The following is a 14,517-nucleotide window of genomic DNA, read 5'->3' on the forward strand; positions in this document are numbered from 1 at the left end:
TTTTTCGGAGAGAGGCAGAGCACTGTGGGCACCCTCCTAGCTTCCCCCTCAGCTCCTAAATCTCTTGGGCACCCTACCACAAAGCAAGCCATCACGGTGTCGGGACTGCCTCGCAGCACACAGGATGCTCGAAGCCCTGTCCGAAGTAGGGCTTCTCCCCTTTCGAGACCTGATAGCGTATCCTCAATCAGTGCAGGAGCCTGCACGCCCTGGAGGGACGCAGAGCCCGCGTCCATTCTAGGGAGTGTGTGGGGAGAACCCCAGTGATGCCAAATATCGGGGCTCAGCTCCCCCAGCTGCACTAGCCAAAGACCTCTGCGGGATTAAGTAGCACGAACCTACACCTGCAAGCAGGAACACAAGCTACGGCATCCCTCCCTCTCCGGGCCAGCCAACGCTCCCTGCCGAGGGCATTGGGATTGCTCTGCAGGTGTTTGCTGAAAACAGCACATAAATGTTTCAAACGCCGCTGCATAGGTGTCACTCCAAAGCCATAAAGAAAACAGAAGGTGGAGAGCCCCAGCTCAAGCCCTCAAATATCAGATATTCTTCTCCTCCCTATACAATTTTACAGGCTGAGGAGTGATGTTAGCTGAAACCTCTGTTTGACAGCTTTTTCTCAAAAACTCGGCATAAAACCAGCCTTAGGAGTGTTAGCGATGTTGCCTGGAGAAGACCTCTTGGATTTACGGGCAGTAATTCATACTTAACCTTTAGCTCCAGTGAGGCAGCTGTGCTGCAGGGTTAGTAGGAGTCACCCTGTTGGTAAACGATAATTGGACTGCACGAACAGCCCTGAGCCGAGCACCCTGCAATTATGGGGGGCGGTTTCCTGGGCCTCTTGCAAAGGCCCTCAGGTGAGGAAGGTCTCACCAGGCAAGCTGGAAAGACCTTTCTTCTCCCTGCGAGACAGACTCTAAGGCCGGGGTGGCCTGGGCAGCTGAAGCCTCCGAGGGTAAGGCACACACAGCATCTAAGAAAGAAGGATCCATCAGGCCTCCCATGTCCTGCTGGTAGCACGAGTCGGGGGTGCTCTCTGCTATGTCTTTATACACTGATGCATATATTCAATACCTTAAGGCACTCCGAGGTGGTCCATCAGACCAGCTGAGGGGGGGATAAATGGGACACCGAGCTCAGGTATACTTTGCTCCCTGTGATTGCCATGGGATGAGAGAAGCACTGCTCCCCTCCCTCTCTGTTTTGACTTCCACCCCAATTATGTCCCTTCTCTGGGGTGGGAGTACCATCTGTAGGTCTCCTCAGCTGCTTTGACCGAAGGAACCCCTCCTCATCGCCTGCCACACTGGTGGATGGGAATACCTTGGGTGCAGCCCGAGATGCCTGCTGGCCCTGAGAAAATTCTTCTGTGAAGACGGAACGGGGTCTGTGGAGAGCAGCGATGGTGGTGACTCTTCACCGAAGACCCGTCTTCTTGACACCTGTCCAAGTCTGGCTCCTCTGGAAATAAAATAAACAAGCATTAAAAGAGGCTGTCTTCCATATGAGCCAAGGAAAAGACAGTTTGCCTACTGTTAAATATCAGTAATACCCGCCAAACGCCAATACCAGCAAAACACCACTATGGATATTTGTAAGAGGCCAAATCACAAAGTCTTGAATTCATTCACGAGTTATGGCTGCGAGGGCTTCATCTGACCTCTCTCCTACTGCAGGCCATCGTGTTTTACCACGTTACCTCTATATTGAGCCCAATCACTTGGATTACACTCAGTCGCATCTTCTGTGCGGACATCCGCTCCTCTGCCAAAATACAGCGAGGAACAGGACCCGCTGCTGCCCTCAGTAGTTTATTCAAGTGGTTAATCGCCTGCATGTGCCTTATCTCGCATTTGAATTTGTCTGGCTCCAGCTTCTGGCCTCCGGTTTTGGAGACGGTCCCTTCTGTGCGAGGTATTTTCTCCCCGGGGAGGTATTGTCATGCAGGGCACTTGTTGCTCACCGCAGGCTTCCCCTCCCAGCCAGCGGCACCAGCCCCAAAGGCAGAAGCCGAGTCACAACCTGACACTAAGTAAACAGCCCGGCTCCATTTGAATGGAAGGGCTGTGCAAGCGGCCTCCAAAAAAATAAAAATTAAAAAAAAACAAAAAATAAAATAAAAAAAAGACTTGCGGGGCTCCGCCGTATTTGTTTTAGTCCCCCCTTTGCTGTCTGGGGGAAGGGGAAAGGAGAGGACAGGGGCCTTTCAGCCCCCTTCTCCCGGCCCTTCCAGCCCTGGCCGGGCACGCATCCATCCCACCCTCGCCCCTGCGCCGGCTTTTGGCCCCCCTGGGGCTGGAGAGCGAGTAAGACCTCTCGGATCTGGCCTCTAAGCTGATAATTGCAGCCCCTTCGCTGGCACAGGGCGGCTCTCATGCCATTTTGACCCAAACTATGTCTTCTTTCTGTATATTTTTAATTAGACTCAAGAATGCAGAAAAACCAGCGTGAGATCCTTTCATTCCCCTTTGTTTAATATCTGTTATTATGACATTAAGTGTAGGGTTTTGTTGTGGTGGAGAGTTCAAAATCCCCCTCGGTTCTGTTGCTGTAGCCATGGGTTCGTGTACATTAAAGTGGTCATTTTCGGATTAGCTCTTGCTTTCCCTTTGATGCATATGAAACGCTGAGCCAGTTAGTTGGAGAAGGCATTTTACCTCTTTTGTTGCCCTTCCTCGCAACCAACGGCAGGGAGAGGACGAAAGCCCCCTGGCTCTCTTAAATCAGAAAGGAATTTCCAAAGGGTTTAAAGCTTTAGTTGCCACTTCTGTCTGGGGTTGCCTGACCAAAAATAGAGCGGGTTGGTTTTCAAAGGAGCAGGCGACGAGGAGCCTCGCGTTTGCTGCTGCTCTTGTTGTCGTCGTCCTCGCTCGTGTGCCTGTTCCCTGGGAATTCAGGAGTCCCGAGAGCCGAACTGGGGCTGAGCAGCGGCACAGCTCAAAACTTTTCCCCGAGATACGCATGTATCAGTGGTGGGAATCAGAATTTTGGGGCAAAGTGGTTTTTTTTCTCGTCTCTTCCTTTTTTGTCTTTTTTTTTTCTTTTTCTTTTTGATTTGGCAGTTAATGGGAAGCAGAACGAAGGTTTGATTGAACAAATGCTAGATTTCACGTACGCTTCACATGACACCAACAGCCCCATGATTTCTTTCCATCTACATGAGACCTACACTCTGCATGGTTATTGCTGCGGGACGTCTGGTATTTTCTTCCAAGGAGAGAGCATTTCCCAGCCTTCAGCCCTTCCCACCTTAACCATTCATATCATTACAACTAATCCTAAGAGCTCCCGATTAAGATAAAATTGAGTCAATGGGGGGGAAAAAAAATAGGAAAAAAAAAATGGTTAACTAGAAAAAAAAAATAGATGCACACTCACAACTTTTCTGCCACCCTAGAGATCATCCCAAATATTCCCGTGAAAGTCGGGCAGAGGGGAGGAGGGGGTAGAAGGCGGGGGGGTGGTTTATGTCAACACCGCTCGGGGATGGAACAATGCGCCCCAACGTGAAGTCAGAGCCGCGGGGCGTGTGAAGCCCCAGCTTCTCCAGGTGACAGGTGCTGCAGCCGTTCCGATGCGGGGGAGCCGCTCCCGCTCCCCCCCCCGTCCCCGCCGAAGGCATCAATAGCCGGGGAGCGGGGGCTGCCCCTGCGAACGCCGCTCCTCTGCTTTACATACAAATAGGGAAGCAGGGCTCATGAAATATTTCTGATCCACCAGAATTATTTTTACCTTGGGAAACCTGCTTCCTTCTCTCTTTTTTTTTTTTTCAGGCGCTAATACGTGCCTAATCAGCGAGATATGTTTTAATTTAAAAGCCAATAGGCTGCAGCTGAACTACGCTACAGAAATCCGATGTAAGGATAATTTGGAGTATTCAAAACCGCTGAGTCAGCGGCGGAGCCCATCTCCATGGCTAGAATATTGTTTCTAACTCCCGCTGCTGTGTTTCGCTTACTGTTATACCGATTGTATCGTGTAATTATTGTTTGTTTTCCAAAAATGTAATTACTTTTTTTTTCTTTGTTTTCTTTGCAACGTTAAATCTGCCAAATGCCTGACTAAGGCAGCTCCAGAAAAATAAAAAGAAAAAAAAAAAATTAAAAAGCTAATGAAAGGGGAGGAGGTCTCTTTCTCTCTCCTCAGCCAAAGATTTTTTCTCTCTCTCAGGCACCTTCTTGCATCGACGGCTTAATAAAAACACCGGCACGTGTAGAACAAAACCTTTGGAAACGCCCAGCCCGCTTTGAGGAAGGCATCAGCTCCGGGGCAACCCCACGCGTTTCTCGGGTGGCTCTCCCTCCTCGCCGCGGGCACGGGGGGCGGGAGGCGGCGATTCCGCACAGAGCAATCTGCGAGGGGGTTAATGGCAATAATACCGATAATAACAATAAAGCCGTTGAGCTGCTTCCAGCCTGGCGCCGGGACCAGGCTGCCCTCCGTCCCCAGGCGGGAGGCGACGGGGATGGGCGGAGATGCCGCCCGGCAGCCGGGAAAACGGGTCCCTCCACCCGGGGCACCGGCCGCTCGGCTTTAAGTTTGGCTCCCGGGCCGAGGAGAAAGGAGGACGGAGGATGCTGAGCTGCCGCCCAAACGTCGCCTTGCTCTTCTTGGAGCGACTTTTAAGGGTCGGGTCGGCCCGGGGGACGGGGGGGGGGGCAGCCCGGGCGCTGAGAGGGAAGGGGTCGGCGTCCCGAAACGCCGGGGGTCCCGCGGCTCTCCCAGCGCCGGGGGTGTCCCGGGGAGAGCCGGTAAACCGCCCGGACTGGCGTTCAGCACCGCGCCGGGAGAGGTTAAGTCGCCTTTCCCTCTTTAAATGTAGGACTGGGGAAGGCTGAAACGGCGTAAGCTCAGCTCCCCCCATCAATGATCCCCTGCTTTAGTCAAAACGGTGCAGGGGGGCCAAATTCCCCCTCCTCCCAGCCCAGCAAACCTCCCTTTGACTCCCCCCCGGAGTAAGGGCTTGAGGAAAGCACCGGGAGGCTGGAGGCTCTTCTCCCCGCACCAGCCCGGCTTCGAAAAGGGGCTGGGGGGGGCCAAGGGTGGGAAAGCTCGCCCTCGCCTTGCCTGGGTAGGAGGACGAGCCGCGGGAGCTCCTGTCCTCAGGAGCGTGGGTCGGGGGTTCCTCAGCCCGGAGAGACAGATAGTCCCTGAAACCGCAGATTTGATTTCTGGCAAACAATGCTCCCCCAGCCAGCGGTGGTGTGCGAGACAAGTAATTGCGCTCCCTTGCTTAAATAAATCATTGATGGGTGAAATTACACATGCTCACTTAAAATGTAATGTGATTAAGAGATTATGGGATCGCAGTTAATATGTTGCCTCACAGCTTCTGGACCCAATTCCTGACACCAGAAATCTATCAGCCACAACTGTCCCTCCGTGCGGGGAGGCGGCTCCTCCTGCCACCGGCAGCCGGGGGGGTCTGGCCGGGGGCCGGGGCCGGGGCCGGGGTCCTCCGCCTCTGCTCCCCGCGGGGACCGGAGAAGGTGAGCGGGAGCGTTGGCTTTGCCTTCAAATAAATAAATAACTTGTTGTCGGGGGGGAGGAGGGGGGGGAAAAAAGTTAAATGGAAAGGCAGGAGACCGGGGGGGGGGGGGAGAGCGAGGGGCTGCGCCTGCAAGCTGATTACCTCTCATCTGAAAGCTGCTCCATTTCCTCACACATCGGGTAAGTCCTTTATCATGAGGTGGCACAAGCCCTGCCGGGGGCTATTGGTCGCCCCGAGGAAGGAGCCGGGATGGCAAGCGGGATCCTATCATCAGGCTGCATAATAACCCCGGGCTCGCCACAGCTGCGCTGTGACCCTTTGTGATGGAGCCGATAGCTCTCCCGTGAAATAATGTCCTCCTTTTGGGTGTGAAATCACCATGTTTATTAATTGAGCTAGACACGAGGGTTACCTTTTTCTTTCCAAGCCATGAAAATTTGCGATTCAGGGCAAATGGTTCCCCCTTCCCCCCCCCCCCCCAAATTGTGTTGCCAAGGGGTTGAGAGAGCAGGACCAGCTGGGGAGAGGAGCTATTTTGGAGGCTGGAGCGGGACCGGGCTCCACGGCAACTTCAGAGCAGATTCACGCCCAGACACCCCCCACCTCCCTCAGCCGCCAAAGCAGCCCCTCAGCCCGGGGAAATGCAAAACGCACCCCAAAAGGATAACGGCGGCCGGGGTGCGGGGAGCGATGCGCGCCGCGCAGCCTGCGCGGCCCGCCCTGCCTGGGGATGCGCGGCCACGCCGCGGGCTGCCGCGTAACCCCACGCACGCACTGCGGGAGGTGGGTCGTGCCGAAGGAGTACGGCTCTTCTTCTTTCTCCCCACGCACTTTTTTTGTTCTTTTTTTTTTTTTTTTTTTTTTTGCGTTGCAATTAGGCTTGTAACGAGCTTATTGCAGTATGTGTTTCTGGGCCAATAATACTTGTATTTAACCTAATTAAAGCCGACCTTTTAAAAGATCTGAAATATAAACACGCCTTTTTTTTTTTTTTTTTTTGTTCCCCTCTCCCCCCCCCCCCTCCCCCCCTTTTCCTACTCTGGTTTAGCGATTTAACGTTTGAATCTCTGGGCTGGAACATGCAACCTTTCACCAGAGCACGGAGGGAGGGAGGGAGAGAGGGAGGGAGGGGGGAAAGTAGCAAAAACCTGCGGATGAGGCGGAGGGACTGGCTTTGCCCGAGCATCCGCGACAGCCTTCCAGGTAGGCAGCTACCCCCACCCTCCCCCGCCTCCTGGGACCATATCCCACCCCCACCCCCCCCTTCCTCATCCTCCTCCTCCGGGCAGGAGGCAGCAGGCAGGGAGCAAACCGGCTGCCCCCTCCCCCCTTCCCCCAGAAGTCGGGGTGGGCACCGCTGCCCTGCCCGGGACCCACGCGGGGACACCCAGTTCTCGGGGCGGGGAGTGGGAAAGGTGGGGGAGAAGCGCTTCTCCCTGCGCGCCGAGAACCGCGCGATTTTCAGCCGAGCGCTGCCTGCCGGGGGGCGGGCGCAGCTGCGTGGGGGCAGCGGCCCCCCCCCGCCTGCCGAGGTGAGGCTGGGGCAAAGCCCCTCAAATGAGGCAGCAAGGAGGGTGGGTGCGTTTGCGCCTTTGACGCCCGTCACACAGGAACCGAAGGAGCCTATTTCCCGCGAAAGCCCACCCTCGCAAAATTTCAGCGAGGTTTTTTCCGATCTATGGGAAATCTAAACTTTTTTTTTTTTCCAGGGCAAACCCGAATATGCTAATTTTTAAAATTTTTTTATTTTACTTTTTTAACTGGGTAATCAAAATTATCCTGGGATTTTTTTTTTTTTCCCCGCTGAATGACATTACAAAGAATTTTGTTAAAGAAAGCCAGACTAATTGCTGCCAGAAGAGTCTTTTCATAGAAAAGTCTGGTTTTCATAAGGCAGTTTCTGTGGGTGTTGCGGTTAAATCCAAACGTAGTGGAAAGGGGATTTTTTTTTTTTTTTTTTTTTTTAAGGCGATTTTTCGCAGCAGCAGGAAAGACCCACGCTTTAGTTAAAAACTACTCGGGGACTCACGGGGCAAACATTGGCGAGGAGAAAACGCCGGCGCACTCCGAGCCGTCGCATGTTTGCCGGGCGGCTCTCCCCTCTCCCCCCGCCGCAGCAGCTTCCCCGGTGCTCTCGGGCCCCCCCTCGCCCCCGGCCGGGCCGGTGTGTCCCGGCAAAGCCCCTCGCAGCTCCCGCGGCCGTTTCGCCCGGGTCGGGGCTCTGCGGGCTCCACTCGGAGCCTGGGGCGGGGAGGATGGAGGAGCGGCGGGGGGGCGATGTGCGGGCATCCCGGCGGTACCCCGACACCCCGCTCTCCTGGGAAAGCTTCGCTCCTCACCTGCGGTGACCCCAGAGAGCTGATGGGGGAGGCAGGAGCTCCCCCGGAGCCTCCCACCCGGGATGCCTGGCAGCCCAGCAGCAGCGAGGCGGGCAGGTTAGCAGGCAGCCCCCCCGCCGTAGGGAGCACAGCGGCCTTCCCGGGAAAGGTGGGCCCGGGGTCGGGGCCAGCCCCCACGCCGGGCTGGCCCCCATCAGCCATCCCAGGCAGCTGCGCAAAAACAAGAAGTGAGAAAGAGCTAAACAGTCCCGCAAGGATGTAAAAAGATCGGGCACATCTTTCTCCTTTTTTTTTTTTTTTCCCCTTCCCCCCCGTAATTTTAAATCTCCCTCAGTTAACCATCCTGCCTTCCTCTCCTTTCGCTCCCTCAGCTCGGGGTTCCTAGGAGGAATTTGTAACCCCCTTTTAACTCCGAGGGTCCCGAGCCAGCCGGGGAGGGTGGGAGCATCCCTGCCCCTCTGCCGTGCCCAGCGGCTCTGTCCCGCCGGGTTAGGGCCGTCTCTGCCGGGCGAGGGGGGAAAGCCGGGGTGAGGGCAGATTCCTACAGCCCCCCCTTCCCCCGGCCACGGAGAGTCGCGGGAGTTTTCCAGCCGCTAATTCCCAGCCCTTGCCCTCTCACCAGCAGCACAACTAACCGAGAGGAGGGGGTTCACACGGTCCGGCTGGCTCCCGGAGCTGCCCCCTTCACCGCACCGGGGAGAGGAGCTCAGCCACCCGGCGGGATGGCTTTTTTTTTTTTTTTTTTTCCTAGCAACAACAACATACTCAAACGCCTTTGCGGGCAGAGCAAAGTCAGGCCGGTGCTGCTCGGTGGCCCTTTTGTTCCCGGTGGGGGGACGGGGGGGGGGGGGAACCCGACCCGGCCCCGCCGGGGCTGCGGGGAGCCCGGTCCTCCCCTCCCTCCTCTCGCCGGAGCGGGGACGTGATAAAAGGAGACAGGGCTCTGAAAGGATTTGATTGAAATGGCGTGTGCCAAGCTGATGGGAGCCAGCGAGGGACAAAGCGCCGAGGAGCCATGGACACTCGAGCAATTATTCCTCCACGCTGAAGGTGGATTAGTGCAATGGAAAGAAGCATATGTTCGGCCTGGGGCGACACTCCCCCTGGCTGGGTTTAGAGAATGAGAGCGGAGAAAGAGGCTGAACCTGGAATATCAACTATCCGGGAGACAGCCCACCCCACCCCCTCTTCTCCCAGCCTCTCCAAAAGTCTCGGGGATGGAGAGATAAATACACACGCCCATAAAGATAAATAGATAGATACGCACACACGCATGAACACCCATCGAGACAGATGCACGCACACCTCTACAGACAGCCACATCTCTACACACCGGCACAGACAGGCAGGGAGAAAGGCGCCCTAGGTGAAAAACCTCCCCGGGTACAACAATGCGAACAAATAAACAGCCGGCCTCCGAGAGGGTCGTAGCAGCAGCCAGTTCTGCTGGAGGCTCCAGTTTCCCCAGCCCTTTCCCAGGAAACTTTCCAAAAGCAGCTGCAGCGAGGGACGGGGTGATCTCCATCCCCCCTACCAGGGCGATCTCCATCCCCCCTGCCAGGGCCCTGTCCAGGCTCTCCTGGAGACAGAAGGCAAAACCCTCAATCGCCCCTTTTCCATCTGATTCTCTTCCAAGCCACATCCACCTCCGGCTTTCTCTCCCTTTCCCCAGCTCCCTGCAAAATCCCATCGCTCCCAGCAGGATAGCTCCAAGCTCTCCCAGGGGCACGGGGATGGGAAGAAGCCCCAGCAGCCAGCTTGCCAGCCCCCACCCCAAACACCAGCACCCCAGGAACAGCCCGCACCCAGGCCCTGCGGCAACGAGACACCCATCAGCTTCTGACCCGGGTCATCGACGCCCATACTAAGAACCAGAGGCTCCAAAACCCGAGCGTGGATTGCAGGAGCTCCTTTTTAGCACTATGATAGTGTAGCTCGTTAGGCCTAACGAGGAAAGGAGCGCTGAGGCCAGGTGCAGACCCTGCCTTCCCCCCAGTGCTGCCCCACTGCCCTTCGCCTGCCTGGACACAGCAGCCTGCACCGCAGCGTGGGGTGCCTGGGGTGCCTCCCCCAGCTATCGTCCAAGCCGCCCTGTTTGCAGGGCAGAGAGAGAATCTCTGTCACAGGAGAGGAATGGCCACAGCGTCAGAGGAGAGACAGGACGAGCTGGGGGAGCAGCATCCAGCAGCAAGGGAGGGGGCAAGGAGGGCATGCTGGAGGGAGGGGGGGGCTGCCTGCAGGCTTGAAAGGAGGGAGAAGGAGAGAAGGAAAGGAGGCAAGGGAACGCAGCTCTCCCTTTCTCCTGGCAGCTCCAAAAAACGTTCTGCTCTACAACCAGAAACGTGCCCCAGATATTTCACACCTCTGCTGCTTTATCCTCAGCTTTGGGGATCAGGGTGGATCGCACACAGAGAAGAGAGGGGCGGCTGTGCCCGAAGCAGCGCCGAGGCACGAAGTTTTGCAGGATGAACAAGCGGGTAAGAACATAACCAAAAACATCGTGTAGAAGAAATATACATCCCCCAGCCTGTGAGCGTAACTGCACAGCCCACACTCCTGCTAGAAAACAACTCTCTATTCAGAGCCCCTGCATCTGCTTTCAATAGAGTATTACAAAGGGAATTAACTATACTACAGGCAACAACAGCAATGGGGCTTGAGAGCATCTCTGGATGGCGAAGGTCTTCGTGTAGATGCTGCAGATCTCCTATAGATACTAGGATGTGCGTTTGTGTGTGCACGCAGCACGCTCGAGCTACGACACGGTGCAATAGCTCTCACGTCACGCCCGGCGGTCCTCCACCTTCCTGCCCCGAACACAAGATAAATTTCTTCCTCGCCTAGGCTATGCTTTTCCAGTTTACCCTCCTTACCCTGGTTTGAAGGTGTCTGCGCAAACGAGCTCCGTGACTACAAACAGGACAATAACCATGGAGCTTCGAGTAACCTCAGGGCCCTGGTTTCGAGAGGGAGGGACTCACATACTCGCACGGGGAAACCGCAGGCTTTGGGTGCTGGCACCTGCCCTGCAAAATCAGGGCCTAAAAGAAAAGTGCCACTGGGAACCAACGGGTCGCTCCCACCCTACCAGAAAGCTCTCGCCTGTCTCATTTCCACACTGTGAAAGTGCGGTGCTCAGTCAAGGTCCTCTAACCGCTCTGTTGGCTAGATAAGAAATTTTGGCCCTCTGAACCACCAAAGTTGAACTCGGCATCAGAGAGACATGACTACGGTGATTGTAAGAGGGAATAAAAGACCACAGATCTGTCACCTTTGTATCTACAGCACCAGGTGCCAGACAGAGGAGTTGAAGTTCAAGGACACAAACCTTTACCACCATCATAAGCTATATTTCTATTTACCCTGCCCGAAATATCAGCCGTTTCAGCCACCCAAGAAAGCCTAGAAACTTCAACTAGAAAGAAGAGAAACAAGGCTATTTTGCTATTCAGAAGCCGGTAAGGCTCCGCTAATAATGGGTCATGACAGACTTTTACTTTTCCTCTGTTTCCGATCGCTTGCTTTAAACTAGTTGTTTCGGGGAGTTTGGGGTTACTAAACTAAATATTGCAAACACAGAGGCTGCAACCTATGCAGAATAAATGATTTAGGAACTGGTCTTGGCTGATTTCTTTTTTCCTCCATATTGGAGATAAAAAGAAGGAACACGTTCTAGTAATCCCTGCTCATTTTCACGGCCATTCTTGCACCTGTAACTCAAATAATGAAGCCATTTGTTATTTATATTGCACTTTCCCCTCTATTCTAGATTTCTAATGATCTGACCCTATTTTATGGCCCTGACAAAGCCTGAAACCAGTGTGGGCTTCCAATAATTGAACGATATAGGGAAAAATCTTTAGCTGGAATGAAGCAGATGTTAGCTTCATGCAGTCCCCTAACTTGATTATTCTTTGGACACGTTAGACAAGCATTAGTGATTGATAATGACGCTAATTAACCCCTTTCCTTTCCAAAACAGCAAACCAATGCCAGCAGGATTCTGCAAACACCACACACAAAGTACAGTGTGTATCAACACCCGTTCAAAGTGGATCGGTGACACAACTTCATTGCCCAGTGCTCTACAAAAATCTTCTCCCGCCGACGCCGAGCCAGCTCCAAATCTGCTCTAAGAGTTAACTGCTCCCGCTGCTTGCAGGGCAGGGAGCAGAGACAGAGCCCTTCGATTCCGAAAAGGTGCACGGGACAGAAGGAGAGGCACCATTTATTTTTTACACTCCCGACCTTTCGTGTTTGATTATCGAGCCGGTTTAAATCACTCTGCCCTCGCTAGCTGGGACGGGCGTCGCGTTGCTCCCCGTCGGAAGGGCGCTTGTTATTTTAGCTACACTTTGCGAGCGCGAGGGCTGATGCTCTGGGAGTCTGGGCTGGGCTGAGACATGCACGTACCGAGGAGGGAAAGGGAAGTGCACATTCTGGAATTTAAATGCGAGGCAGAAGACGAGTAAACAAACAAGGAGCTGATCTGATTACGCAGTCGAATTTATCATGGACAATAAAGAAATCGCCTTTAAATGTAAGGGTTTGGATAAATGAATACTCCTAGCAAGTGAATAAAATGTATTCAATTAACTAAAAACCTCGTGCACTTCTGAACTGAAGTGGAATCGACTGTAATTGATTTATTTGAAACCAGAGGTTAAGGACTGAATTAGCTAAGTACAACTGGGTATTTCAAGCCACTGACTTCTCAAATGTCAAATCCCTTCTATTTTAAATATTATTTCAGCTGCGGGGCATTGCTGTCCTGATGGCTGTTCCACCAGTTAAATCTCAAATTATATTAATATTCGATTTTTGGAGGGTGGGGTGAATTACGGTACAAAGAGGAGGGCTGTCCTTGTTCATGGTGAAAGAGCACACCGAGCTGTTTTTTGGTTCACATGTAGGAATTAGCTTAGCATGACAGCAACGGTCTAACATTCAGCCACCGCTCACCCTCATTTCAGCCAATCTGGGGGAAAAAAATAACAGCAGATTTTTGTTTAGTGTATAAAAGCATGACCTAGAATTTCACTGCTGCGCCTTGATCACAACGTTAAAAATGCATCCAAAGAACGCTAAAGTAATTAGCACGTTTTAGTAACTGCATATTGGTCACAGCAGAAGAGGCTGAACCGAAGCTAGTCTGATTTCCATTATCGCCTGTAAAATCCTTCCTTAGAAATAATAGTAATAAAGAAATCTATGCAAGGTCATTTCATTTCTGTTTTCTGGTGGCTTGCTAATGCAGCAGCAGGATACTTAAAATGCACTCTCCTAGCATAAAGTAGCTAATTATATCTTTAAAACATTATTTATTATGACCTTATAATGTTCTAGCATAAGACTGCTTTATACATTGCCCAGTACAAAACGATTATATGGAGTACAGGTTTCAAAAAGTAACAAGCATCTGTAAATCCAGATATGAATGAATGGTATTTAATAAGATTGTTTTCGTTTAAAAATGAGTATTTATGTGTTGCTGTAGAAAGAGCAGCAATGTATTGCTGTTTATGAATGCTATTGTGCCTGAGGTTAGGATCCCACACACAATCTGAGATGCAGCCAAGAAAAACAGCCCTGATAGACAATGCTTCACTTCACCTGCTACAATACTGTGCATTTCATTTATGTCAAGAATATGTACAGTTAGGGTTCATTCACCTCATTATTTTGTTACATCTACTTTACAGTTAACCAGTCTCTCTTGGAAATAATAAATAACTGTTTTTAAAACAATTGCAGCTTTGCATTCAAAAGATCCACTTTCAATTTATAGGAAAAAAATATTCACCATTTTTATAAACTGGCTGGCTCTCGAAAATAGAATTTAGACTCCACCAACTCTCTTTCTGCTTGGCAAGATTGATTTTACACTGCCTTCCATAAGTAGATTACCAAAGCAAAATGAAACATCTTGGGCTTTATCTAATGCTTTGCTTCACCAGCCCTACCAAACGTCAAAATATATGAGCAAATGTTAATTCTCTTTGCAGCTTTATTGTAAACACCTCCCTCTTAACCTCCTCAATTTCTGCCTGAACAAAAAGGGGGGAAGGGGGGGGGGGGAGAGAGAGAGACTCAGGGAGGGAAGGAAAGAAAGAGAGAAAAATCAGCCACCACCACCAAAATATCATCAGCACTTAAAGGAGACCATCTCTTTAAAATGCCTTTACATTCTAAACTGCATTAGCCTCCCTTCCTATGATATAACATAATCCAGCCTGATCCTGACTTCACCTACCCCTTGGGCCAAAGAAAACAGATTCAAAGTCTGAATTCTCACGTTTTTACAGCCCATCTTCAAGACGCACACTCCATTATTGTTTTTTAAGCAAATTTCCCTGTTTTACAACTGGTTTCCACAAGAAGCAACTCTAGATAAAAATTTCAGTCCCTTATAAACTGACACAACCGTCTCAAAATGTCAATCTGTGCATTCCACTAAAACACGAACCATCAATCAGAAATAATCTGTCTCCTGCAAGATTTCACTAAAGTTCACAACCGTGAGATGATTCTGTTGGCATCGACTATGGAGCTTTTCTTTTTTCTTGAGGGGGAGGGAGCACCCGGCTCTGATTCACCGGTATATAATTTTTTTCATAGCACCTAATTTTCGGTATTTGCTCGGTAATGATTCTTTTTAAAGCATCGTTCTCAAGATAATGTTTTTTT

The sequence above is a fragment of the Accipiter gentilis genome, chromosome 20 (assembly GCF_929443795.1).
Source record: "Accipiter gentilis chromosome 20, bAccGen1.1, whole genome shotgun sequence".
NCBI lineage: Eukaryota > Metazoa > Chordata > Aves > Accipitriformes > Accipitridae > Astur > Astur gentilis.